This window comes from Cyprinus carpio, chromosome A19, assembly GCF_018340385.1.
Source record: "Cyprinus carpio isolate SPL01 chromosome A19, ASM1834038v1, whole genome shotgun sequence".
NCBI lineage: Eukaryota > Metazoa > Chordata > Actinopteri > Cypriniformes > Cyprinidae > Cyprinus > Cyprinus carpio.
Window position 1 is genome coordinate 18,305,019 of NC_056590.1, and position 27,902 is coordinate 18,332,920.

Genomic DNA, 27,902 nt, shown 5'->3' on the forward strand with positions numbered 1-27,902 from the left:
ATGTTAAGGGTTTGGTTTAGGGGCATATGAGAGGCATATGTTTATATTTTCCAGAGCTTGTCCTACTTGGCAAAATCACGCTAACCCTGGATCCACCTACTTAGGCTAATGTTACATTACATGGCTGTACTAAGCTTTCAGTATGACCTTTAAAATAAACACTACATAAATGCATGAAGATGTTCTGGTATGACTGAATGTAGCACCAGCCATGCATGTCACGGTACATGTTTCTAAACCAAGCCAATCTGACACCTACCCACATTCAGTGTGATTGTGATTCTAGTAAATGTCAGTACTTGATGCATAACCAGCTGTCAGAGGATTTCTAGTTAACACTGGCTGAAGAGTTGTAACCTTGAGTGTCCATGAACTTGATTTGACTGGGCCGGGGTCATTACTGGTCCTCTCGCTGAGCGTGCTTGTGTTGTTCTGGAGATTACATGAGGAAAGACATACCAGAAGGGGTCTGAGAGAGGGCTGCTTCTTTTTCCTGTAGGGAAATTATTTGATTCATGTGGCCTGTTCTCTCAGCAACCTATTCATACTAGTTACCTCAACGTTGACGCATAAGCTGAGCTCTGGCGTTTCCTCTCAGTCACTGACAGAGAGGCAGTAGGGTAAAATATGGGGTGTGCTGTGGGACACAGAATAGCACTGTATTTTTTGGGCTTTTAGCAACTTCAGAGAGGAGGCAGTACTTTTTGAGCTTCTGTGACAGGAACCCACCCTTAGAGAAACATTATATGGTAGACTCGCAATTTCAAGGATAGTCTGCTTTGAGCACAAAGACATTCTTTTCCATTCGCCGCAGAGCCTTCAAACTTTCAAGTCCAAAGACAAGGGCACGTAACTGTTTCCAAATAGTTTTCTCTGTGAAAAACTTTGGCAGATGATGTGCTGCAGTCCTCGCTCTATCTGCTCAGAAGTTGCTATATTAGCAGGTTTCATTGAATTCTCACAGTCTGTTTGCCAAGTGTAGCGCGTGATTGTTCCATCAATAGTAATATTTCTCAATCCTGCCTGTTCTAGCTTAGAAAGCGGCGGACTTGTTGTTGTTGTCGGTGCTGATGTTTAATCTCTTAAGTCTGAGGGCAGATTTTGTAATACATTGTAAAGGAATTACACATTGTTACACCAACTTCCCATGGTTACTCCAATTTCCCAAATCTCAGGATAATTCAGACCTTTCAGTAAGCATTCTGTATTAATTTTTTGGAAAGAGAATTTTGTTGTTGTTTGATGTGGATTCAGCCTCACTATTTTTTAGAGGAGCCACATTTCATGTGCCAAGTCACAGACGCTTTAAAATGTGAATTGGGCAATTAGAGATTGTTTTTGGTTATTGAGGATAGCTACCTAAAGTTATATAGTAGTTATATTGTTATCTGAAGCTATCTAAAGAATAGCATCAAGACAATGACATCACTGTCCATTAAATTAGAAACAAGAAAAAGTAACATTCTTGAAGTAACATATTTGCATAATTGTTCCTATTAACTTTTCAGAACCATTCATTCTCATATGAGCAATTTAAACATAAGTTTTGAAAAACTATTTTGCATAAATATAATAAAATACACAACACAATTAATAACAATAATGTAAATTATCTTTTGATTGATGTAGTTAAGGAAGTAAAGCAACTTTGCATAAATGTAATGGGATAAATAATAAATAAATTATTCTTGTTCAAAATACATCATGATTTTGTTATTATTATATCAGAGCTAAAATAATACAATAATTAATATGCATTGTAATTTAGATCGCAAAACAACTTTGCATAAAACAATGGATTTAAAATATATTTGTATATTATTATTATTATTATTATTATTATTAATAATAATACAAGCCATGTTTTTTAAATTAAGTTTTAATAATTTTGTTATTATTGTCAAAGATGAAATACATAATCATCATCATCATTTGTGATATTATTGTGTAAAAAAGCTGAAAATCACAATAATTAAAATAAATTCTTTATTTGTCACACCCAAAAATTTGTATCATATAAGAGTTAACTAATGGCTGTGTTGACATGACAGTTCTCCGCTTTCGCTTGGTTTATTTAGTTTTCTCACAGCAATTTTATCATGTTAACTAATCACTAGGGGTCAGATGATGGTATCTCTGTTTCTGATAAGAAGTTTTTCCATTAAATGGGTCAGTTGAAAAGACATGAAGCACTGCAGTCTAATCTGGGAATTCCTCTTAAGGGCTGTTCGGTAACCACTGCTGCGTTACTTAAAATTGTGCAGCTTTTCTCTTATAGTTAATTAAAAGACCCCAGATCTGTCCCTCAATTACTTATCAGTTATCCCAGTGCTTCTCTGTGTTTCTGCAGGGCTGACTGGGCCATTCCCCCAGGTGATGTGGATTTGAATGGGACGCTATAATGAAGCGGAGCTGTGTTGGTGTATTTATATGTATGAGAGTGGGGAGTGGGGGGAGTTTCTTTTCATTTGTACCACTGCAGTCGTTTTCATTTTTTTCTTGTCATCATCTGCCCCACTTTCAGTCTTTCATCTTCAGAATGGACTGTCAAGGAGATGTATGTCTGTGTGGGAGTGTGTCACCTTGTGTTTTTATGTGCATGTGTGGGTAAGATGCCTTTACACGCTTTTTTTTACGTTGTGTGTGAAATGTGTGTACGCTGCGGTTTATAGAGGGTAAGTGTACGCAGGGAAGAGCTATTTCAGGCTTCTTGTGCTCTTGTATTTGAATCTGTAAATGTGTTGTGTGGGCTGAAAACTGAACGTTATGAGCTGCAACCGATATGGTGTGTGGAAACTGGGGTCATTGGTGAAACTCCAGCCGGGGTTCTCCAGCCCTGATCCTTAGCAGCTCTCAGGAGTCTTATATCTGTTTACCATGAGGTTGAAGTTCAGTTGAGTTACATACAGGGTCCAAAATTAACTTTTTGCCAAATCAGTTCATGGTGATTGAATTGAGAAAGCACTTCATGGTCAGGGTCATGTAACTATATTCTAGATTATTTACAGCAAATATTTTTAATTATAATTTTTCTCCCAATAAAATGTCAGAATTGTGGATTTATTCTTCATGTTAATTTATTCTCCATTAAAGGTTTTTCTTTTCTTCAAGGATGCATTAAATTGACCAAAGGTGACAGTAAAGGCAATTATAATGTTAAATTTTAAAACTAAATTTTATTCTATTTTATTATTCTATTCTCTAAAATAATCCTGAAAAAAAATATCACCACAAAAATATTAATCAGCACAACTATTTTTAACACTGATGTGTTTCTTGAGCAGCAAATCAGCATATTAAAATTATTTCTGAAGGATCACATGACACTGAAGTCTGGAATAATGACTGCTTAAAATTTAGGATTAAATTACATTTTAACATATATTAAAACAGAAATCATCAGAAATAAAAAAGTTATTTTAAATTGTAATAATATTACACCATATTGCTGTTTTTTTTTTTTGATCAAATAAATGCAGCAAAAGCGGCATCTTTCAAAAACATTAAAAAAATCATACTGACCCCAAACCTTTGAACGGTAGTGTTCATTCATTCATTCATTCATTCATTCATTTGTTTAATGTTTTTTTGGAATGTTGTGATTATTGTGATTTCAACCATGCATTATTTTGTTGCATGTAATTCCTAGAAAAGCTGGAGGAAGTTTTATCAACTTTTATAATTTTTTCCCACATATTTTATGCAAATTTTAATAACCACCAACCACTAATATTAAGCTACAGTACACATCTCTGTTCCATAAGCAGGGTCATTGCGAACAGAGACCAGCAGAGATGAGAAATGAGGGCCTCTGACATGTCTGCTGTACACATACACACACTTTTTGTGTCTAGTTTTACAGGACGGCGACCATATCGACAAATAAAAATCAATTTAACAAAAAAACAAACTATGAAAAAGCATTTTCTCCCCAGGCGTGCAGGTCTCAAATACCCTTCCTGATAAAAATCACAAGGTGGGTCACATGACCTGCAAGCTCAGGTCACTGGGTAGCTCTTTGAAAAATAGCTCCGCTTTGTAGAACAGGTTTTGTCTACAGAATCAGTCGTATCGTGTGTTGTATGTCCCACCACCAATGAGACTTTGCAAGTCGGTTCAGTATTTCAGTGTTTGTTTCCTGCGGTTTCAGAACTACCATGGCGCTGTTATGTAAGAGTCTTCATTAAAAGTGAGAGAAAAAGGTTTTCTGAAAGGTTGCGTGACCTTTTATCCAGTCGTTCCGAGGCTGTAATGTTAACAAACCGTTTGTAGGGGTGCATGGGAAGGCTAAAAGGTTTTGCTGTCAGAGTGGTGAAATCTCGTGGTGGTTTGGATTGAATCGGCAGGTCCCCGCTGACTGTCTGCCTGGCCTCGCACATGTGCCTGCACATACACATACACGCACGGTGGGAGTGCCGCGTGATTGACTGTCAGTGCTGGATTGCTGGGCTTGTGGTGTTTCATTCGCACTCCATATCCCTTTGTCCTGGTTTCACAGATCTCTGAGAGGAGGCCTCAACTGTCGTAAAGCACATGCTTGTGTTCATCCTTTATGTTCTGCGAAAGAAGATAGGAGGGACAGCTTTCACTTAGAAAAAAGTATGGTGTCACAGTGGGTTTTTTTGACATGCACTGTTCCATTTCCATTTCTTTTTTGACCATTTTCTGTACTATTAAAATTTAAAAATGTAAATGTTTCCATGTTATGTCTAATAACCCATAATTGACAAGAATAATTGTATTTGATGTGTACTGTACCATGAAATTGCCTTTTTTTCTAGACAAATTTGTTAGTTTTTTTTTTTAGACATTTACAGTACCATGTTTATTTTGACATGGTTTGTTTTGAACAATGACACTACCATGGTTATATTTCAATCATTTTGATTTACTGGACATGATGGTACCATGTTAAGAGCATGATATTATTTGAGATACCTTTGAGAACCATGAAAATACCATAATTTATGAATATTGCAATCATACAGTGTCGTGGAATATATTATAATATTACCACACTGTAAAAAATAAGTTGCTGCCTCAAATGTTGAAGTACAATCAATTTTACTGTTTGTCTTTTCAACTTAAATTACATCAAACTGGCTTAAAAATATAGTTGAACTTTGTACAACTTACAAAATAAAGTTGGAAATTGCTTAACATATTTTGATGAGTTAAAGTAATGAAAAAACATGAACATCTGATATCACCAGCATGTTTTTTTTTGTCAGGGCAGGATGTGTAGTTATTGAGAAAGACAAAGGAGAGAGAGAGAGAGAGCGTACAGGCAGGTGAATAGAGATGAGTTTGAAGTGTGCTATATATTTCGGATTGTAATGCCTGGCAGCTCTAATCCCTGCATTATGCCCTCTGTGGATTTGCTCATGGAATTACTCTGTAGTAAGAGCTCAGTGTGTGTGACTGGGGCAGCGTGGGCTGACGGTAGCCAGGCACTGATATGTAATGCTGATGGAGGGGAGGGAACAATCTGAGCGACAGCGAGAGGGTCTCTACTGTGAGCTGTTGTCACTGAGTGGCATGAAGCCAGCACAGGGAAAGAATCTCATTGGATGTGACAGTGTTGTGAAACAAACCAGCAGCAACATAGCAAGTGAATTACAGAAACAGAGGCCTGGTGTCTGGGAAAGAAGGACCGACCGCTGGTGTGTGTGAACATGTTGTCGTGTGTGTATGTGGGAGAGGCTGATGTTAGCACAGTCATCTGCAATTTTTTTTTGTGTGTGTGTTTATGCTTGTGAGAGATTTTTTTTTTGTCTTCACTACAGCAATTTTAATTGCAATACTACTTGATTTAATAAGCAATGGTTGTATTTTAACACTCCATCTACACCACAAAGGGTGACACCACTCAACAGCTTCTGAGCATTTACTAAAGCACAGAACTTGGTCTGTTGGCAAAGAGAAAGTTTTTCTCTCATTAATTTTATAAATACTAACTAGTTAAATCAGTGTTACTGTTAGCTAAAACTATACTAGCTTTGGTTTGTAACTAAGTGAAATAAAATTAGTTTAAGCTGACTAACTTAAAATTACTACAACAGAAATAAAAATAGATTAAAGCTACATATAAATATTAAAGGGGTCATATGATGCGAGTTAAATTTTTCCTTTCACTTTTGGAGTGGTACAAGCTCTTGGTGCATGAAGAAGATCTGTAAAGTTGCAAAGACTAAAGTTTCAAATCCAAAGAGATATTCTTTATAAAAGTTAAGACTCTGCCACGCCCCCCTAAAATAGCTCATTCTTACATGCCCCATTTCTACGTCACTATGTGGAAATATTTGTGTAATGCTGCCCAAAAGTTCACGCAAAGAAAGAAGGCGTGGTTTCAGTAACCGCAGTTAGTGTTGAAGCAGCCATGTCAGAGAGATGCTGTGTGTTTCTAGGTGAAAGAGACAGAGAGAGAGACAGAGACAGGGTCACACAGTGGAGTCAGCTGTCTTAACCGTCCGTGGCTTGTGTACTGCAAACACAAAGGAGCTTCATCACTGTGTCTGTCACGCGACTCTGTTCCCCTTTCGGGCTTGAACTGATGGTAAAACTAAGGACATTATTACCTCTCTTTACATTTATTTTGAAAGATGAAGCTTGTGATTATGGAAAGGGGCATTACATTTCTGACGAGTGCTTGCAGTGATTGACCAATCACAGTGCACTGGGTCAGTTGGCCAATCAGAGCAGACTGCGCTTGTCAGAAGGAGGGACTTTGTAGAAAATGACATGTTATGGCCTAATGGTTAAAGAGACTGACTCCTAATCCTAAGGTTGTGGGCTCGAGTCTCAGGCTGGCAATACCACGACTGAGGTGCCCTTGAGCAAGGCACCGTGTGTGTTCATTGCTGTGTGTGCACTTTGGATGTGTTAAATGCAGAGCATGAATTCTGAGTATTGGGTCACCATACTTGGCTGTATGTCACGTCACTTTTTTTTTCACTTTCAAATAATGATCTTTAAAAAAGCTTCATATGACCCCATTAAAAAACAAAAACTATTAAAATGCCAAAAGCAAAAACCTAACAAAATTTACTTAAACTAAAAATAACAATAAAATAAAAAACTTAAAATATAAAAATAAAAAAACTAATTCAAAATATCAAGAAATGCTATAATAGCATATACAAAAATCTACTATATATTTTGTATGTAATGTATGTCTGTGGTGAATGAAAATCCACATGCTTCCTTTTGTTTAACCCAAATATCAATGATTTATTCGCCCCAGAAAATGTGTGCAAAACGGTTATTATTTACTGAATAATGATTCATGGAGTTTTGAGAATTAACCTATGGTCTTGTAAAATATGTGGCAATTTTTAACTATGCAAACTAGTTCTGTGCTCAGTTTAACTTTTATAACACTGTAAATCTCTGATGTTTAAAATTGACAACATTTTAATATTTTACAGAAAGGATTGATAACCCTTTTGTTTAAAAGCACAAAACTTTTATCAGTCATTTCTATACATACACACACACACACACACACACACACACACACACACATATATATATATATACAAACAAGAAAAAAAGCTAAAATAAAAATATGTAAATAATGAAGCTATAAATAATGCTAATGTTGACCAAAGGCTATAAAGTCTCCAATATACTCAAGGGAGGATCAATTGAAAAATTATTCATTATAAAATGTAAAAAAAAAATCCCTTTCTCCCATAATGCATTTGGCCCTGCAGTCTTGAACTCATCACCAGTGCCTCTGTAACCTGTAGTTCTCATCAAATTATGTGGAGTTGTTTAAAAACCTAGAGATTCACTTTAATTAGAGATGAACAGAAAAACATCTTCAACAAAGTCCAGGTTGTCTTGAATGAAACTGTACCTGATATTTACAGATACCCTGCATGACTGAAATCATTCATAGACACATTACATAAGTTCAGATAAGCAAATACTAAACCCTGCCAAATTATCAGCGTTCATGTCATAAAGTGACTAGAGGCTGTCTCAGTCTTATGATCGCGTCTGGACTTAAAGCCACAGTTCACACAACAATCTCATTTACACTCTAATTGTAATTTTATGGCATATAGAGCATCCAGAATAGTTTTTGAAATATCTTATTTTGTCTTCCACTGGAAAAAGAAAGTCATACAGGTGACATGATGGTGAGTTAATGATGACCGAACCATATTTTTTTGTTACCTGTCCCTTTAAGCATCAGGTTGTAGGTACTCCCTTAGAGCTGTAGTGTTATATTACTGTGAAGCAAGAGTCCATTGAGAGTTCACCAGTAAATCATTGTCATGAAGCTTGTCCTGGGTGGAGTGTTTGTGTGTGTTTTCATTATCTGTGTCAGCAGTGTGCTGCGTGACTGGCTGCTGTGCTCTGACAGGTCAGAAGTCAGCCATCTGCGGTGAGCAAGAGAACTTTGAGCTGACCGATAGGGGTGTGTGTTTGTGGTTATCTAACCACTGCTGAGGCTAGCGTATGTGCACCAGGAGCTTTATTCAGTAGTTTCCAAAGGGCCGTAAAGTTTATGCAAATGGACAATGACGTCACAGAATGCTCTGTTCTGATAGGGTGTGCCAAAATGTTAAATGCAAATAATACAGATGATCTAACCATATAATTGTGTATAATATTTATAATTGCAAAATAATAATTCAAATTTTTAAGTGAAGGAGAAAACGCTTCCTGTATCTTCCTGTTATTGACATTGAAGGCCTTGTTCAATCAAACATCTGCCAGTTATGCTACTTTACAACATTAAGGAGGATGTATAATAACTTTCTTTAAAACAAAATACTGAAAATAAATGTAAATAGCTGTTAGTTGCAGTTCCAACTAATACAATACTATTGCATGCTTATGCTGTTGTGTATTCACAAAATAGTTTACGTATTCAGTCTGCCATTTTGTTGGATCAGTGCAGTTTATGGTAATATTAATAAACTATCAATGATTGTTTAATTGCGTCGACCCTTTCATCTTACTTTAAGACTTTCTTCTTCTTCTATTTTTTTTTTAATACTTACTTTTCAGGACAAAATAAAACCAGACAGTTAAACACACTTAGCCTAAGTTAAGTACTGTACATGAGGGAGTTAAAACATTGTTGGAGGTGGTGGAAGAATAATAGATAGATCCAGAAGAAAACAAGACTGATAGAGTGAGTTTAGAGAGAGTAAAGTACACACTGCGTGTATGTCACAGTGTGTGTACCTACTTAACCATATTTTGGGGACATTTTTACCCATAGTCGAGTTAAATTTGAAAAATTTTGGGACATTCTCATTTGTAAACATGTTATAAAAATAAAGTTTTTTTTATTATTGTAATATTGCAGAAAGTTTTCTGTTAGGGTTAGTTTTAGGTTATAGTAGCCTAGTAAACGGGTGTAACTATACTTCCTTAATTTTTTATAATAAGATCTGAAATGTCCTCACTATTCAAAAATGTACTCAGTAATGTAGTGAAACAAATATAGTGTTTGTGTGTGTGTGTGTGTGTGTGTGTGTGAGAGAGAGAGAGAGAGAGAAGAAAGAAAGAAAGAAAGAAAGAAAGAAGAAAGAAAGAAAGAAAGAAAGAAGGGAAAGTTGAGGTTAAGATATTTTTAACCTTTTCTTTAGCAATACAAACAGCTGCTAATGTGAATAGGCAGATACACTTGACATTATTAATTTTTTAATAATGAAAGCCCTCAGGAACACACACGCAAACACACACACACACACACACACACACACACACACACACACACACACACACACACACACACATATATATAAAGATATAAAAGATATAAATATACAGTATTAGATATTTTCATCTGCTAATCAATCAAGTACACAACAGTGTAACTTTACTTCTGTCTCTCACAGCCTCAGTTTCTGGAAGAAGGGGTCCCCCAGTTTATTTTAAAGTTATATGTATTAAGATAATATCATAATAACATTCTGTCTCTCACAGCTGGGAACTTTAATCTCCTACTAACAAAATGACCTTCATCATGCACTTGTATTTCAAAATGACCTTCATCATGTGTTGTGTCTTGTGTGTTTGTGTGTGTGTGTGTGTGTGTGTGTGTGTGTGTGTGTGTGTGTGTGTATGTGTGTGTGTGTATAAACATGGTTTCTGGAAAAAAAAAAAGACTAAGACACTAAGTGCAGACTGTGTTTTGGTTTGTGTCCAACAAAAATACACTATCTATGCTATATAGGCATGTCACTTAGCATTGTTAGCATGTTAATAACATCCCTTGACTTGTTTCATAAAGGAACAAATACTAGTAGTGTAGATTTGACTGTTTGTGGTCAGCTGCCATTTTACAATTACACTTCTGTAATTCGTCAGAAAGATGAGAGAGAAACAGCAGCCTGCAGCCCTTCTCAGCTGCTGAATTACGGGAAACAGAAACAGAGAGTGCTCTTTATGAAAGCAGGACGAGAAGAAACTCTTTTTAGTGTTACAGTACCTTGACACTAAAGAGGCAAAAGTGTTGTTTGAAATGTAAAATGACTCAAACCGCTACCAACGTGTAGAAATAAAGTTACAATGTCACAATGCTCGTGCCCTTTCTAAACTGTATTCATCTCGATTTAATAATAGTGATTTAATATAGCAATAAGCCTCAAGAAGCCATGGTTTACAGTGAATTTATAACAGCTAAGGGGCGTTGTTAGGCATGATGTGAAGAGGAGTACCTAAAAACCCCTTAGCTGTTATAAATTCACTGTAAACCACTTTTAAATATAGCTTGGCTTGTTAACTGAACTTCAACATTCATCAGCAGATTTATTAGTTTACAGTTCAATCCATCCACACTAGTGGAAACATTCAGTATCATTACATTTTGACTGCATTTATTAGGTTAATTTTAGCATTTATATAACCTAGACAGCATTTTTCTAGGTTAATGTGCTGTCAATTGATTAAAAAAAATAATTAATCACATTTTTTTTTCTGAAATTAATCCCACAATCGTGATTAAACCCACCTAACAATTAAGTTTTTAAATATACTTTTATATTGCAATAATTTCACATTCAATCTACAAATTAATGAAGAATTAACATAAAGACAGTATATTTGTAATATTTGTTTAATGACATCTTTTTCTATGACTGAAGGCGAGTATCACTGAGACCAATACTAGTGTCTCTATGAAATTTTTTTTCCTCTAATATTTAACCATTAACTATCGCCATTCAGCATTACAGTATAATTAAGAGCTATCAATTTTAACATTTATTAAACTTTAAAAAATAACAACTAATTAAAGTGAACTTAAAACAATTTTCACATATGCCCATTTATAATAAATGTCATATTTACCTGTGCCCTTTAGCAAGTAGGAAACATACAGAAATTGAATAAAGTTACTAAAGTAACACTAAATTCTAAATTAAATATAGATGAACACTTAAAGCTACAAAAGTTATTGATTATTGATTTTTCTTTTGTTCTTTGATTAACAGACGACACAAGCAGCTGTTTATTACGTTTTTTGGCTGCTATTACTTTAAGAGCTGCTGCTGCTGAACATGACGTGGATCTGAAACACATCATATTTTCTCACAACTCTTTACCTTTTCTGACGCACTTCAGGTCTGAAAGTCTCTGCTAATGAGCTGACGAGTTGAATCGGGTGTTTTAGATGAGGGAGACATTGCTGGGGTGCATCCAGTCCAGAACAGTTTGAAAGCCACTGCATTTCAGAGACATGTTCTTAAATGTAACTCATATATAACAAATACATACATGCACAGCTTTAAGGCAGCTTTAATCGCCTTTTTGGTAACTTAATGACTTAACTGACAACATAACTATGACACTGCATGCTCGAAGGTTCATTTGCACTTTAATGTGGAATTATATACAGCGAGCCACACTGCATTTGTGCGTGCAATTGAAGAGCACGTGCTATGAGCACAGTATAATGGCTGACAGGACAGGAAAATTTGTTTTTGAAGGTTTTGTGAAGGATCATGTGACATGAAGACAGAAGTAAAGATGATGAAATTGCAGCTTTGCATCACAGAAATAAATTATATTTTAAAGTATATTAAAACAGAAAAACATTATTTTACATGGTGATAATATTTTACAATATTACTGTTTTTCTGTAGTTTTGGTCAAATAAATGCAGCCATTATGAGCAGAAGAGACTTCTTTAAAACACAAAAAATCTTACTCATCTCCTAACATTTGAACAGCAGTGTGTGTGTGTGTGTGTGTGTGTGTATATATATATATAATATATATATATATATATATATATATATATGAAATGTTTTACATTTTGTCACTTCCCAACTACCCATGTTCCAGTAAGCCTGTCTTATTTGAACTGTGATATGATTAGGTTTTGAAAAATCAGATGAGTAACTGTTACTTTAAGTATGACTATACAGTCAATCTTAACTATTTACTTCATCAGCTTCATCAAGTCATACTGCAGTGTAATGTAAGAAGTGTAATGTGTGTAACCCTTATAAAGGAAGAGGTGGGAGGTGTTTGACGGACAGTGGGCAGGGCATCAGACAGTCGTTAATATTCTTTCCTGCGTTTCTGAACAGTCAGCAAAATTCGCTGCTGACTAAGACAAGAAAGGAAGATGGTTTATATGTGAGTATATTTGTCTAACTATATATATATATATATATATATATATATATATATATATATACACACTATATATAGCATATATATATATATACACTGTATAGCAGTTGGTATGCATGTGAGTATGTCTTATTCGTAACAGTTGCAGAAATATTTATCCTTTCTTCAGTGTTGTAGAAGCAAAACTGTTGCTCTCAGTGGACTCAAGGCTCCAGTACAGATCATGTAGATCTCATTCATTTTCTCCATAGGAATTTCAAATTCTGTAATAATGACTTCTAAACATGAACCACACCAGTGAGGGAATGAACTACTAATTATGCCATTTATACCACAATATATCTGGAGCATATTGCAAATTTGGAAATATATAAGCCATTTGAGCATATAGAGTGAATATTATGCTTAGTATTAGTATTAAGTTGCAATGCTGTTATAGGAGTGGGAAGTCTTGCATGGTTTATACATTATGGTTAAAATCAGTTTCTCTTGCCATGGGTGATGGCATCTAAACAAGATTAACTGGTGGTTTACTCAGAATAGATTTGACACAGCAGTATTTAAGAGCACAAGTAGCTCGTACACAAATGCACAAAAGCATTCGTATTGTCCTGCCAGAGCATTACCTCCATCCTGGCCTTGTTTTGAAGGAACATACCAGAGCAAATGGAGACAAAAGTGTCTCAAGTCCCAGCGCCTGTTTTGAAGCAAGAAGCGAAACATTTGAGCGGGGAAAAAAGGAGAAATAGTTTCTGATTCAAACAAACAAAGAGCGGTTGCCATGTCGACAGGCATCTATAAATAGTGTCCAATGTTTGTTTTGTGAATGCGGTCTCTCCCAGGAGCTTCAGAGACCAGGAGAGTGATTCTGATTAAACAGCCTTTCCTCATAGCGCTCTGCCCTGGAACGAACCATTAAACTGCACCAAGAGGTCAGACAATTTAAGGGAAAAGAAAAAAGCTTTTGTGTAGAGGAATGTACACTTGGTGATAAAAGACTATTATTGGCTTGAAATCAGAGAAATGTTATTTTAATAAAGATTATATGCAGGATTTTGTTTGCCGTGGTTGTCTTTATTCGATCAAAAATACAGTAAAAACAGTAATATTTTCACATATATTATTGCAATTTAAAATAACTATCAATTTGACTGTATTTCAAAATGTAATTTATTTCTGTGATGTTGAATTTTCAGCATCATTACGCCAGTCTTCAGTGTCACAAGGTCCTTCAGAAATCATTTTAATATGCTGTTTTGCTGCCCAAGAATCATTTATTATTTGCAGTGTTAAAACAGAATATTTCAGTATTCTTAACATTAGCAATTTATTAATTGATTTACTGACTAATTAACTGATTGATTAATTATTGATCTTTTTTTATTTTTCGATGGATGATAATAGTTTGGTAGTAAAGGAAATCCCTACCCTAAGGCGCCTCGCTGGTTCTGAAACTATTTAAAGTATATACTCAACTAGACACCTGTTACCTTGGTTACATATTCAAGAGGAATAATGGTAGGATTATAAGAGGATTTCAGAACAGATTTATTTTATTATATACGGTCAATATAAAACCTAATTAATATTTTTCTCAAATTGATACTATATATAGTCAGTTAACCATAATTTCTTTTTAAGAAATGCAGTTTTAGTTCTGGATGTTGATTTGGTCAAAAGAGCATAGGTCTAACAGTGCAATATAGGCTAATATAATTTAACACAGCCACTCGGACCTCATTGCCTAAGTGTAAACCTCTTTTGTTTTTGTATGTGGCAGGGAATGGTGAGGGTTGTTGGAGCCAGGCAGACGTGGACAGACAGAGTGGGAATCACAAGCTGTCCCCTCAGACAGCAGGAGGAGAGATTTATCCATCCCAGTCCCAGTGGTTTCATCTGGACTCTTCTCTCCGATTGAACATTGTAACCTTCTACCTGCTCAAGATCCAGCTGTATCTTCTTACTGGGTAAGACAGTGGTTTATTTTCACTTGAACGTTTCTGGATTGGTTTGTGCACAAGACTCATTCTTTCTGGGGTCAAGCTTTTTTAACTTCAACTTCAAAACAGATCTCGTAATAGACCTCTTATGAAAGAGAGACTTGTGTGTTGTCTTCTGCCTGTAGGGTTTTCTGACAGATGTGAAAACTGGAAAAATCGTGGAATGTTTTCTGTCCCTTTCTCAGTAGCGGTTGTGTGTAAAGACGGGTGGTGCGAGGTCAGCCTCATCACACATCTGCGTGAAAATGCTTTAAGTGTCTATGTTTCTCTTCTTCTTTCTTGCTATACTTCGATCACTTGTTATCTCTCTTTCACTTGCTGACTCAACACTGCACTTCCTCTTTTTCCACTCACTGTTTTGGTATTTGTTCCTACCTCCAGTTGTCTTTGTCGTCATTCTGTTGTATGTAATCCTCTCTGTTTTAATGTATTTTTGTCTGTCCCTCTATGTTTATTTCCATCTTAAATGAATATTTAACCCAAAAATAAAAAAATAAAAAATTAGTCCTTTTGTTTTCCAAACCCTTAAGGCTTTTTAAGATATTTCTCACTAGACCCCATTGACATGACAAAAATGACAATGAGACATTCTTGAGAATATCTTCTTTGTGTTCCATTTAATAAAGCCATACAACTTTAGAATGACATAACGAAAAAAAAGCATGTGATCAGGCCTAGTGACCCCTAATGATAAAGAACAAGTCATTCAGACAGTCAATGACTAATCAATTTATGAAATATATATTTGTGTAATAGTGTAGTACTTTCAGCTCTGTTTAACACATTTCACCATATTTTACCAACAAGGCTGCTCTTATTTGATCAAAAATATCATAAAAACAGTAATAATGTGAAATATTTTTTACAGTTGAAAATAACTTTTTTTTGTCTATTTGATTTGTATTTAAAATTATTTATTTTTGTGATGCAAAGCTGAATTTTAAGCAGTCATTTCTCCAGTCTTGAGTGTCACATGATCTTTCAGAAATCATTCTAATATACTGATTTGCTGCTCAAGAAATACATTATTATTATCAGTGTTGAAAACAGTTGTGCTGCTTCATATTTTTCTGGAAACTATGATACATTTTTCTGGATAAATTGATGAATAGAAAATTCAAAACAGCAATTATTTAATATAAAAATATTTGTATTTGTATTTTTTTATTTTATTGTTTACATTGCAGATGTTTTATTGCTACTTTTGGTTAATTGAATGCAACCTAAAAGCATAAAACAAACAGAAAAAAAACTCTTGATGGCCCCAAACTATTGAAATGCAGTGTGTGTTGTCATTCCACAAACTTCAGAAAGTTTTCTGCCACAGAAATGTGTTAGGATCACATTAGGCACATTTGTCATGAGTATTTCACCTTTTCCTCATCGAAGGTTTGATCTTCATCCTTCACAAGTTGTCTTTCCTCTCAGCGCCAGGGCTGTAAAATAGTTTAGCTTCTGTTGTGAAACTCGTTTTGCTTCCCATCCTGTTTGGAAAGGAAGAAGCTTCCAGCCTGTCAGAGCGTGTTAGTGCACATATAGGTGGATGTGATATGTGGTGTGAGATGATGTTTCAGTGGGAATGGCTGTGTGTATGAGTGTAGTGTGTCTGTGGGGACAGGAACTGATGCTGGTGGAGCTGTAGTCAGGCCCAGCGGTGCGTGGATAAACCCGTCAGGAGTGTCTGTTCATCTTTGAGTTCTGACAGAGATCTCTCTCTGCCTCTGGTGTCATTTCACACTCTCTTTATTTTCTCCTCTAGTAGGTCTAAATGGAAATCCACTCAGTCTCTCTTTTCCCCTTCATTCGGTGTCGTCTACAGCATCCTTTTCCTTTACTTCTCTCAACCTTTTTTTATTAGTCTCCAATAGGGATGTCCAAAGTACTGGTACTACTGGTCCAAGTCGATAGTAAAATTTTGAACATGTAACTATCAGTACCACTGAGTATGTGAGCAGAGTGGGGTATTTTTTTGTTAGTCTGAGTTTGTGATGTGAGTGGGGTAAAATAAAAAATGTTCTTGATTAACCAATTTTACCAATTGAATGTGTTAAACCAATTTTCTATATAATTGTATACATTTTATGTCTCTTGTATCACTGTACAGTCTCTTTTTTCTTATATACTAAAATAAACCAATATCTCAAACCAAAATTTTTAATCCCCATTTATTTGGTTTGTGCCAGTGTTTTAAACGGGATAATGTACAGTCAGAGTGCTGAACACACTGTTGGATAATTTAGCGATAATAGCTTAGTAACTGTATTATAAATGAAATATTAACAAATAAAATTAAAGCAAGTGCTTCTCAATTATCTTTCTACATTATCCCATTTTAAACACTGGTACAAAACAAATAAATGGGGATGAAACATTGATTTGAGCTGGATTTATTTTAGTGATGTCAAAGCTAATTTTTTTGACAGGCATTGCTTCAGTGTCACGTGGTCCTTTAGAAATTATTATAATATTCATCTAATATGCTGATTTGTTGCTCAAGAAACATTTCTTCTTATCAATGTTGAGACTTAATCATTTTGTGGAAACCATAATGCATTTTTTCTTCCAAGAGTCTGTAATGAATAGAAATTATTTTTAGAAATAGATTTCTGCTTTCGTAACATTATGTCACATTTTAATGCATCCTTGCTGAATAAAAGTATTAATTTTTATTTAAAATAAATCTCTGACCCCAAATGGTAGTGAATATTACATTAACTGCAAGTATAATTTGTTTGACTGACAAATAGGCCTTTAATTAATATGAATAGTTTCCTTTTTTTTATGTTGTCTTTTTTAAATATATTCATAAGTTTATTTTATATTTTTAACATATTTTTTATGTTAATATTGACTTTGGTACTTTTGACATCCCTAACTCCTTTTGCTGTTATTCTCATCCTCTCACCCTTCCTGATTATTTTTTCATCTCCTACAAATGTTCTCCTCATTTTCTCTTTTTCTTTCACTTTTTCTTTTTTTTCCCTGATCTCTAGTTACTATACAATGAGTTAATTACCTGAGTCAGAGCTCATGAATTTATTCATATGCTCTCTGGTACTCTGGTAATTGCCAAAAGCTTGTAGCGTACAAAGTAGAAAGGTTCTTCCCCCTCACAGGGGCTCTTCACATCTTTATTACAGCACCCCATATCCATTCACTGCCTCTGTAAAGGGAGACCCTGCCGCTGTTACCAGGAGATGACTTATCAGACAACTCTTATTATGAAAGTCGTGCATCTGTTCTCATAGATGAATGTTTATAATTTCCACTTGGAATGAGAGTGAGAAAATTAATCATTGCATCATCATTGTTTACAGCAGCGATATTTTGGAAAAGGGAGGGAGCGATATTTTGGAGGTATTTGTGTGTTTATCCGCAAGCTCCATCGATTGGCGCATTTCCAGTAAGTCTGTCCTCAAGTGAGTCTTTGCTCTGAAATGACAAGCGTCTTTACTCTCCACAGCTCTCGGCACAAACTGCACAACAATGCAGTCAGTCTAGAGACTGTATACAGAAAGCGTTGCTTAATGATCTTTAATATCTGCAGCTTATTAGGAGCTAATTCCTCCTCTGTGGCTGAAGTGTATCGACTGAAGGGCGACTGGGGAAGAATAGCTTCATAATGGCCGAAGAGTTGAGATTCAAGAGTGTTTTCGATCTGACAAATGAATGCTAACAGTATGTTTACAATTGTAAAATGATCCTCGTAGGCATTATATGAAATGATACTGTGAATGAAGGGGATTGAGGCTCGTAGGAGTTGCAGTGTCACATGAAAAATACATAAAGAAAATATACATTTAATTCTTCTTGTAGATTTTTCTAGTATTTTTGGCATTCGTGGTATAGCATCACTGCTGTGCAGGAATGCACTGGACATACAGAAGCGCTGTCATTTCCCTTGTGGCCTCCCTGATAAAGACTAAAAAGAAAGGTCAGTCGCAGGCCGGATGTCTCACAGACAATGTGAATTGTGTTCAAAGGAGCTGCTGTTTTTCATGGAAGTTATTATCGAACGGGTGCTTCTTTCTCTCTCTTTGTCTGGCCAGATAATGAAACAAAACAATTGAAACATCCTTATCTGCCGTGCCTTGCAAATCCACATATTAGCGTTATTATTTGACACCATTACATTATGATATCAGTGATGACAATCTCTCGACTATAATTAGCTTTATTTGGTCAGGTTATTATGTGTCTCTGTCCACAGTTTCCTTGCACTTTTTTTTTTTTTTTACTATTTAATCAACTACAACCAAATGTTTTTGTGGCTATTTCAGTTTGGATATATTCTTTCCTTTAACAGTGTCACACAGCATTACGTTTTGATCTCCTCTTGGTGTCTATTTTAGTCACTGGGTAGCTCCACCCACACTGAAATCTCATTGGTCCAAAGTCTTGCTCGACATTTTTGTATTTTAAACAACAGATATGTTCACATTGGCTCTGTTTTTGCTCATATGACTTTCTTTCTTTAAATGTGGAACAAAAAAGAAGAGCATTCTGGTCACTCATTTCCATGTAATCACAAAGAATGACGACCGGAGCTTTCAAGCTTCAAAAAGTACACAGAAGCACCACATGATTAGGCTGAAATTTAAGGCAGTTGATGAGAGTTCATAAGATGAATAAAGAATGAAGATCAGTCAGATCTTTAGATTGATCCAGCTCCACACACTAACCTACTCAATCAAATAAAGGCTCACTGGAGATGAAAAACGTAAATTTCAATCTCTTATAACACATTTATGATACTTTTTGGTGCTTTTGTGTCTGTATTGCTCAATACTGCAATGGAGGAAAACAACCCATGCATTCTGAAAAATTCTGTGTTCATTCGACTGAATGAAAATACTAACAGATAATAAGTTATGTTCATATAAATATATTGTAGTTAATCTTATATTGTACACTCCTGCAGGTTGTTTTGTCTGGGTCAGGGACACTGGCCACTAAAAAGCCAGAAAGACGAGAACAGAGCAAGTCTTTCACCGAGACAGGGAGAGATGAGTCATTCCTCATGTGAGATTTTGAGGAAGAATTAAAGGGAAGCCTTCGGCAGGGACGCACCAGGTCCTTCTGAGCTCTGAAGCTGTGAGAGAAAGACATGTGGCAGATAAGGTGCAGGGCGGGGGAGGTGATGTGTTTATCGTAGACAGTATGTGTGAGTGTGCGCGTGAATGTTTTTCACAGGCCGGACAGCTTCCATAATGTGTGGCAAGGTGATTGAGGTCTCTGTGATTGACGGGTCCTGCCGGGCCTGATGGATCCTCGGAGGGAGAGGAGAGATTAAAGGCGCTATTTTTCTGTCGCTTGCTACTTTGTTTAGCTTTCGCCCTTCCGTTCTCCTCACTTTTCTTTCCTGTGCCTTGGTTTCTCTTCATTTCTATACAGAGTGAAACTTGATTCATTTGACTGGCAGGAAGTGCAGTTCATGAAATACAAACATGAGCATGCACGTACCTGTCACACCTTTATGAAAATGCAAACACTGCACAGCAGTGTTTAATCAACACATACATAACATGCAGCAACACTCAGAAACGCTCATTTGCGTGCAGCGATCTGTAGCGTGAGGTGGACTTCTGAAATGAGGAGCCAAATTCCACTCTGGGATTTTCATCCAATTCATGTAACTAAACAATGTTTATATTTAGATTTGATGGAGACGTAATTTCCATTTGATGTTTACAAGGTTTATAGATGGCAGGGATTTTCAAAATGGGGTCCAGGGGCCTGCTAGTGTGCTCGTGGGGGAAAAAAAATAACAGTACTGATTCATTCTGCTTTTAAAAGACTATGTTTATCTTTTCTCCCATTTTTTTCCCCTTTCAACATACATACTTTTAAGAATAGTTGGTATTTGTCCCCTTGGGTTTGTTGGATACTATTCTCTATTAAAATTAATATAATAGCCTAGTACATAATTATATGTAGTAAATTATTATTATATACTTTTACTGCTTTTAAACAATATTTGTGCTATAAAAATAATTTTAACTTTAAATACAGGGTAAAAAAAGATAAACAGTTAACTTAATACAAAGTAAATATGTTCCAGATAACATATTAATCTATTATTTTGCCTTAAACAAAGACAGTTATATAGTTCAGCACACAGTTGTCTTAATAATATAATCCTTACTATTTTTCCCATTCAGTTTGAAAAAGGTCTTTATGAATTATAGAATTTAGTAAATATTTTAAAGTATTTCATCATATTTAACAATCCTTTGTATCAAAAAGTTTAAAACCCCCCTGCAATATATGAAACACCATTTACCTTATTCTATCAACAGACAACCAATAATTCATATTTTTGTATGTTTACATTGTCATTCTAAACCAAGTTGTATGAAAATAATACAATAAAAGCTTATTATTATAACAATCATTTGGATATTACTAATATCCACTTTCTTTTCAGTCCATAGACAAGAAGAAAACATAGGTAAACAAATACTCTCTTTGATCTCGTTACATTTGTTTTATTTCTACTGTTTGTTGTTTTCTTATCCAAATTCTTCAGCAGTTGCTGCCTACTTGGATGTATGCATGTATTCAGTAGTCCATTCTTGGAAAATCATGCCCTCTTTTACTCTTTCTCTCTGTTGCCTTTATTTTACATTCACAGAGACAGAGAGCGAGGGATCAGTTGAGTAGCTCTCTCTGGGTGAATGATTCATCCCAGCACACATACACAGCTAGGAGAGCTTCTGATGCAGATATTTTTAGAGCGCGTTGGCAGTGGGATCCAGGGAGATATATGTGTGTGTGTGTGTGTGTGTGTGTGTGTGTGTGTGTGTGTGTGTGTGTGTGTGTGTGTGTGTGCGCGTGTGCATGTGTGTGTGTGCAAGTGAGTACTACAGACAAAACCAGAACGTGATCAGAGAAGTAATGTCACATCAGAGCACAAAGACAGTGACTCAGTCTACAATTCTCCTTCCAGTAAAAACACACAGTGCTCATAATCAACAGACTGTACTGTCCAAATGATCAAGTCAGACGTTACTGAACACAAACACAACATAAATCACCACACTTTGACCAAATCACTGGGAAATCAACACATTACAAACTATACTGACCATCGGCGACCAGAGCAGACAGTAACCATGGCCGGATTCACAAAAATCTCCGTAAGAAATAAAATAAGAAAGCTCTTAGAATAAATTATAAGAAGAATGTTAAGTACTATGCTTGGAAAAATTCTCATATATTTTTATTCCCGTGTTGATAACCCACACTATTTCCAGCTGGAAAACAAATATTTGATAATCCTACAATTTTTCTAGATTATACAAGTGAAATATTACAAGAGTAATATGCACTATATGAAGCTTGTATTAAAATGTTTAATATCTGAAAGAACCCAATAAATTCATTAAACATTTTCTCTTTTGGTTTTACTTTATTATTATTATTATTATTTATTTATTTTTTTTCAGAATTTGAATTCTTATTATGTTATGTCTTTTCATTCTTTTTAAACGTTTCAGAAGTGTTTTTTTTTTTTTTTTTTAGAATACAAAATATTCTTTGCTTAAGAAAAATTAAGAATTTTATTATTTAGATTGTTTTTGATTCCTCAGATATATCTGTACATTTATTCTGAAGTCTAGTTAATCTGGGTAATGCTTTTTTTATTTTCATCAATAATTTATTTTATTTTGAAACTGTCAGACAAGCCAACTTGTGGGCTGTTTGGAATAATGTACGGTTTAGAGAAATACGATGACTGAGGTGAACTGTCAGACAAGCCAACTTGTGGGCTGTTTGGAATAATGTACGGTTTAGAGAAATACGATGACTGAGGTGAGCGACAAACTGTTGTTTACAGCACATTGTGAGTGAGAGTATTGTATTTTGTAGGTGTTAATGGTGCATCACTGTGTGCTATTGTTTGCAAGCTTATACTGTGCGTTTGTACTTTTATAAAAAGCAATTTGCAAAAGAATTATGATGTTTGATAAATTTTTTTTTTTTTTTTTTGTATGAACAAATATGAATGATGAAATATATAATAGATATAAAATTAGATATGAGATTAAAATACAATTGGATATAAAAATACATTTAATAGATAGTAAAACTCTGAGTGAGCGAAAAAATTGAGTGAGATGTTGTTAAAAGAATCTGTGTTCGTTTGTATTTGCCAACACAAATGCATTGTTTCTTTTTTTTTTTAAAGAAGTATCCTCAAACAAAATGATTCCACAAGAATATTAAAAGCATTAGATAAAATACAATTGGATATGTTTAAATCAACATTGATAATACGAAGAAATAAGGAATCCTGAGCACAAACCAGCACAATTGTTTTCACATTGATAACACTAAAGACTGGAGTAATGACTTCTGAAGATCCAGCTTTACCATCACAGGAATAAATTATGTTTTAAAATATTACAATAGTAAACAGTTTGTTTGAATTGTAATAATATTTCACATTTTATTATTAATAAATCGTACATTTTTGTTTTTAATCCAATAACTGCAGTCTTGGTTTGCGTAAGAGACTTCTTTTAAAAACATTTAAAAACTCTTACTGAGCCCAAACTTTTGAATAGTAATGTGTGATAAAAAAGTCTGAAAAAAAATATTAATTTAATTTTCTTATTGATATTTATTGAAATTCTTCCACCAAGTTGTGCAGTTTATTATCCTTATTACAGTTTGTTTACAGTAGCAAATTTAAGGTAATAATCAGTTATTGGCTGGTTAAGGCAAGTTTTAATAAATCTTTTTGTTTTTTTCACTACTGTCATATTAAATGGACGCCCACCAACTCAGCTGTCGTATCCATCCTTACGTTCACCAAGCCTCTTGCATTTCTCCCTGTCTCATTGTTACACCTGTTTGGAGGTTTCCTGGCCCCTCAAGACACACATTTCATCACCTGGCTGACAGTGACAGGCACTGATTGGAGCCTCGGACCAATACGAGGATGTGAAGAGGGGGCGAAGTCAGTATTCATCCTGTATTCTCCAGTTGCTTTGGGTGGCTTTTCCTCAGGTTTCTCTCCTGACAGCCTTGGCTAGCACACAGGGCAGGCTGCTGTCACTGATAAGGCAGGTGACAAATGAGCTAGCAGCTGCCTACATCAGTTTTACATTTAAAAATGGCCTAGGCCATCTTTCGGGATGCCAGCATGAAAGATTCCCACCCCACACCATCGGAATCAAAGCTTTCTGATGTAACCCCCAGTTCAAGTCCATTTTAACTCCTTGTATAGACCAGTGGAGGTTTGCTGGACCTGAATGGATGAGAAATGGGGCTTTTATTTAACAGAGTTGATAGTCAGTGGCACTGTGGCTTGTGCAGCTGGACTTATGAAACCAGTGCTGTTATTTTACACCCTTCTCGTCTCCATGGTCACAGGGCAGGTTGGAGTGCCAGCACTATGTGTTATGATTGCAATGATGCCCTGGTACCGGCAAGACAGATACGAGAGAGAGAGAGAGAGTGAGAGAGAGAGAGAGAGAGACTTGCAGGAACCTCTAGTGTAGAGTGGTGCTAGATGGATTGCGCAGGATAGAAACTGAACACTTGACGACCAATCCATCAAACATCTCACATCCACATCACTTTCCTGTCAATGTGCCTATTTGTAAGTTTCTTCACATAATATCTTTTTTTTTTTTTAGCCATGTCCACTTCTTCTGACATCCTTTAATTAGTGTTGTGGTCAAATGACATGTCGCTGTGAGCCCAGTGAGGTTATGATGTCATAAAGGCCATTTATAGTAATGGTCTGCTTTGAGATATTAGATATGATGTGCAGTGCTAGGCATCTGCATGAGAAAACGTTGCTGTATTTTTAATAGCTGTCCATTTCAAGTCATGCTGTTGCTATTTTTGAACTTTCAAGTCAACATGAAATCAAAATCTCAAACTCTTTAGTACGCGTTCCTGGTCTTCTGGTCATTTTGTTCATGATTCATTGGTGCACATTAGTCCAGATGTTCAAAATTAAACATGTTTGGTGACCATTCAACACCTTTAACACAAACTACAGTATACTGACCAATCAGAAAAAAATAGCATCCTATAGTATATTATATTATATTTAAAAATAAACACTACCAGTTACTGTTAGTAAAAATAAAAAAAAAACATATAATATACATATAATACATAATTAACATAATCTATCTTTTTTTTCACTCAAACATGTTGTGGAAATATAGTGGGCTGCAAATATTGTTTCCTTTTGAATTTAAAGGTTTTGTTTTGTTCAAAATGTAGTCTTGATATGACTGGTGATGAACCAAACTGCAGTGATGTGAAAGATTAAGCGGCCTAATTTCACAGACAGGCCGATGTGGGAAATTGAGAATCTGATAGGTCACTGCATCTTTAATGTGAATGTGGTCTAGTCAGTTGAGTCAGTAAAGAAAAAGACTGTTTAAAATCTGTTCTCATAGCCCTGGTCCATATGCTAATCATTAAGCTCATGCCTCTCTTTAGCATATGTTGAATGACCACAGAGCTTGGGACCGTCGAGTCATTTCCTGTTTAAGTGTACGTGTGTGCATATGATATGCATTCAGTGAGTATCATGGTCAAGGAGGAGTCGATCCGTACTCAAGCGAAAAGAAACAGGCCTGGATAAGGAGCGCTGTAAGATGATGGATGTCCTCATTCGGTCGGTCAGCTCATTGGATAATGTGATGGAGTACAGTAAGGGTTGTTACCGTTTCAGTTTAGTGCATTACGCCGACTCCACTATGAACGCCGCATGCTGTATCCATTGTCTGTACAGTTATAATCTTTCCTTCTGCGTCGGCGTGAGATCTGTGTTTGGAGAGCTGTTACTTTAGACCTAAAAATACAAGCTGAGTTCACAGCTGTGATGGAGGGTGATGTGTTCGTTTCCATATGGGCTCGAGGGTTCGCTGAAAAGCATGCGATGAGGCTGTGAAAAGGTGTGAAATGGGAAAGCCTGTAGGGAGGAAGTTATTGTGAATTCTCTTTGAAAGGGTTCTTGCTGTTTTTGTTACTTTTTTTAGTCTTAAGCATTTCTGTACTCCTCTTTACAGCTTTACATGTTGATCCAAAGCGTATCTTATGCCATGAGAGAGGATGAAATGTGGTAATGAGTAGCATGCTTTAAATAGCCCCTTCCACACATGTATATTGGGCTATGAAGCTGTGATGCCAAACCTGGTGATTCCTAACAGGAAGGGAAGTTTTTATGTTAATTTATGGTTGATTTTAGGCTCCTTCATGTCAACAATTTGCCTTTGTGTTTAACCCTCATAATGCATTCAAAATCTGTATACCATTTCACATTCTGTTTGGACCTGAAGAATTGTTGTTTTATAAAACATTCATAACTTAATATTTTTCAACTAAAATAATAATGTTTCTGGTCAGCAACTTCTTATTAATGAGTGAATGTGAAAATGTTTTGAAAGTTACCATGCCGTGTTATTATTGCATTTACTCCTTTTTGATTAATAAAACAATTTAGAAACTTTATAACTCATGATGGCTCAAAAACAGTCCAAATTTATGAAACCTACATATTTATTTCTAAACAGACCTGTATACGTTATGAGGGTTAATAAAGTTTGTCATTGGCAGGTGTGGCAAAAATCAGGATGCCATTATAAACAGTTGGTAATCATTTTTAACAAATAGTTTACATTGAGTAATATTGGATATTAAATAGTTTGTGCTCATTTCCTCTAATTTTACATTTAGATTTAGATCACCAGCTGTCATCTAACGCTCACTTATTAACACAAATTATTAAATAGACTGATTTGTAGTTTTTAATCTTTTTTAACTAGACAAAATAGCATAGAATTTTCAGGCATTTATTGGTTATCATTCAAAATATTAAATAATTATCAACTTGCCAGAATCAGAATTTTAATATTAATGCATGGTAGAAAGTCACTGTTAGATATCGGGCTCATAAAATCGTCCTTCCGTCTTTTCATGTAGATGTCAAAGCGGGGCTTGTTGGAAGATGCATTGAAGTCCTGATATGAGTCATGTGAAAGGAACTTGCGTGTACATCCATTAGATGTGCAGAACATACAAAGAAGTAATTTCTCAGTTTCGGCTTGCACATTATGGTCTGAACTTATAGAGGAAGTGCATCCTATACAGAATCTATATAGGAACAATTGTTTCTCTCACTCGCTTTCTGCTTTTCTCATGTACTCTGAGTTGAGGTCTGGTTTCAGTCAAGGTTCTGTTCCATAGGGCAATAGTGAAAAGCTCAAGGGCTTGTTCTGTAACTGCCCTGAGGTTGTCAGTGCAAGCAGTGCTGCTACATAAGCACCCATAATTACACTGACCTTGGGTCATGTATACCATAACGAACAACTAGAGGAAATGGAGCAATTTGACGTTCAAATTCAATTCTGTCTCCATAACAATTCCATTAATAATTCATTAAGTATTTTAGAGGAAGTACCAAATAATTTATGCTAAATATATAATACTATACCATATATGCTATATTTTACTTATACCAGGACTTCACACTCCAGTCCATTAGGTGGCAGAATTTCAATTTTTTTCTGTTGGTTTTTCCATCCGCCGTTAAAATGACAGTAGTTTTTGTCACCTCTAGAACCGGAGTGTGAAGCGCTGGAGGCATGTCTGCTATGATTGTTAAAATTGGTTTAATGAAGTTTACTACTGCTAAAATTGTTTAATTAGAGTGAATCCAGTGAGTGAGCTGTTTGAGACTCATTTGTGAGGCATTTTGATTCATTAAAAGAATACCTCAAGCTCCATGACACTGTAGATTCAGTTGTAGCTGTGCAGGAAATTGTTTTATTTTGTTATAGTATTCCCTCTGCATTGGTGAATGCATGTTTGAGAACTGTTAACAGAACCAAGCATAAAACAAATGTAAAAAAGCATGTAAAAAAAAAAATGCAGAGATTTCGTTCCCACTGACAACTGACACATCAGTTAATTTATTCATCGTTTACACTGCATGGCCAATCACCTCAAGACACCATCCTTATCACGATATTCCTCCAGATTTAGACACAGATAAATGGATCAGGTTGGTAATAGACTCTATAGAGCTATAAAGAAGCAGAACACATTGATTAGGTGAGAGTGAGTCTGAGAGCTGAGGAAACCTGCTTGTCTGAGCGGGTAGGACAAGGGCTCTTATCATTAATGAGAAGACGGGAGTGATTGCTGCAACTGCAGTGTATCTCTATCAGTGCATATTACCATGCAATAGTGTGCATATAGTGTATGTTTAATGGATATGTGGAGGAGTTTCCATTTATTTTCATTGGTATCTCTCGTTGGTTC

General features: G+C 35.5%; 1 protein-coding gene across 2 annotated transcripts in view; it reads left to right on the plus strand.

Moving 5' to 3' along the window:
* Positions 1-27,902, plus strand: part of LOC109111576 (ataxin-1-like) — an 89,271-nt gene that overhangs the window by 10,673 nt on the left and 50,696 nt on the right. For both annotated transcript variants that reach the window (XM_042776861.1, XM_042776862.1), the window contains exon 2: positions 14,387-14,573. The gene's annotated coding sequence lies outside the window, so the exon portion shown is untranslated. The remainder of the gene's footprint in view (positions 1-14,386; positions 14,574-27,902) is intronic.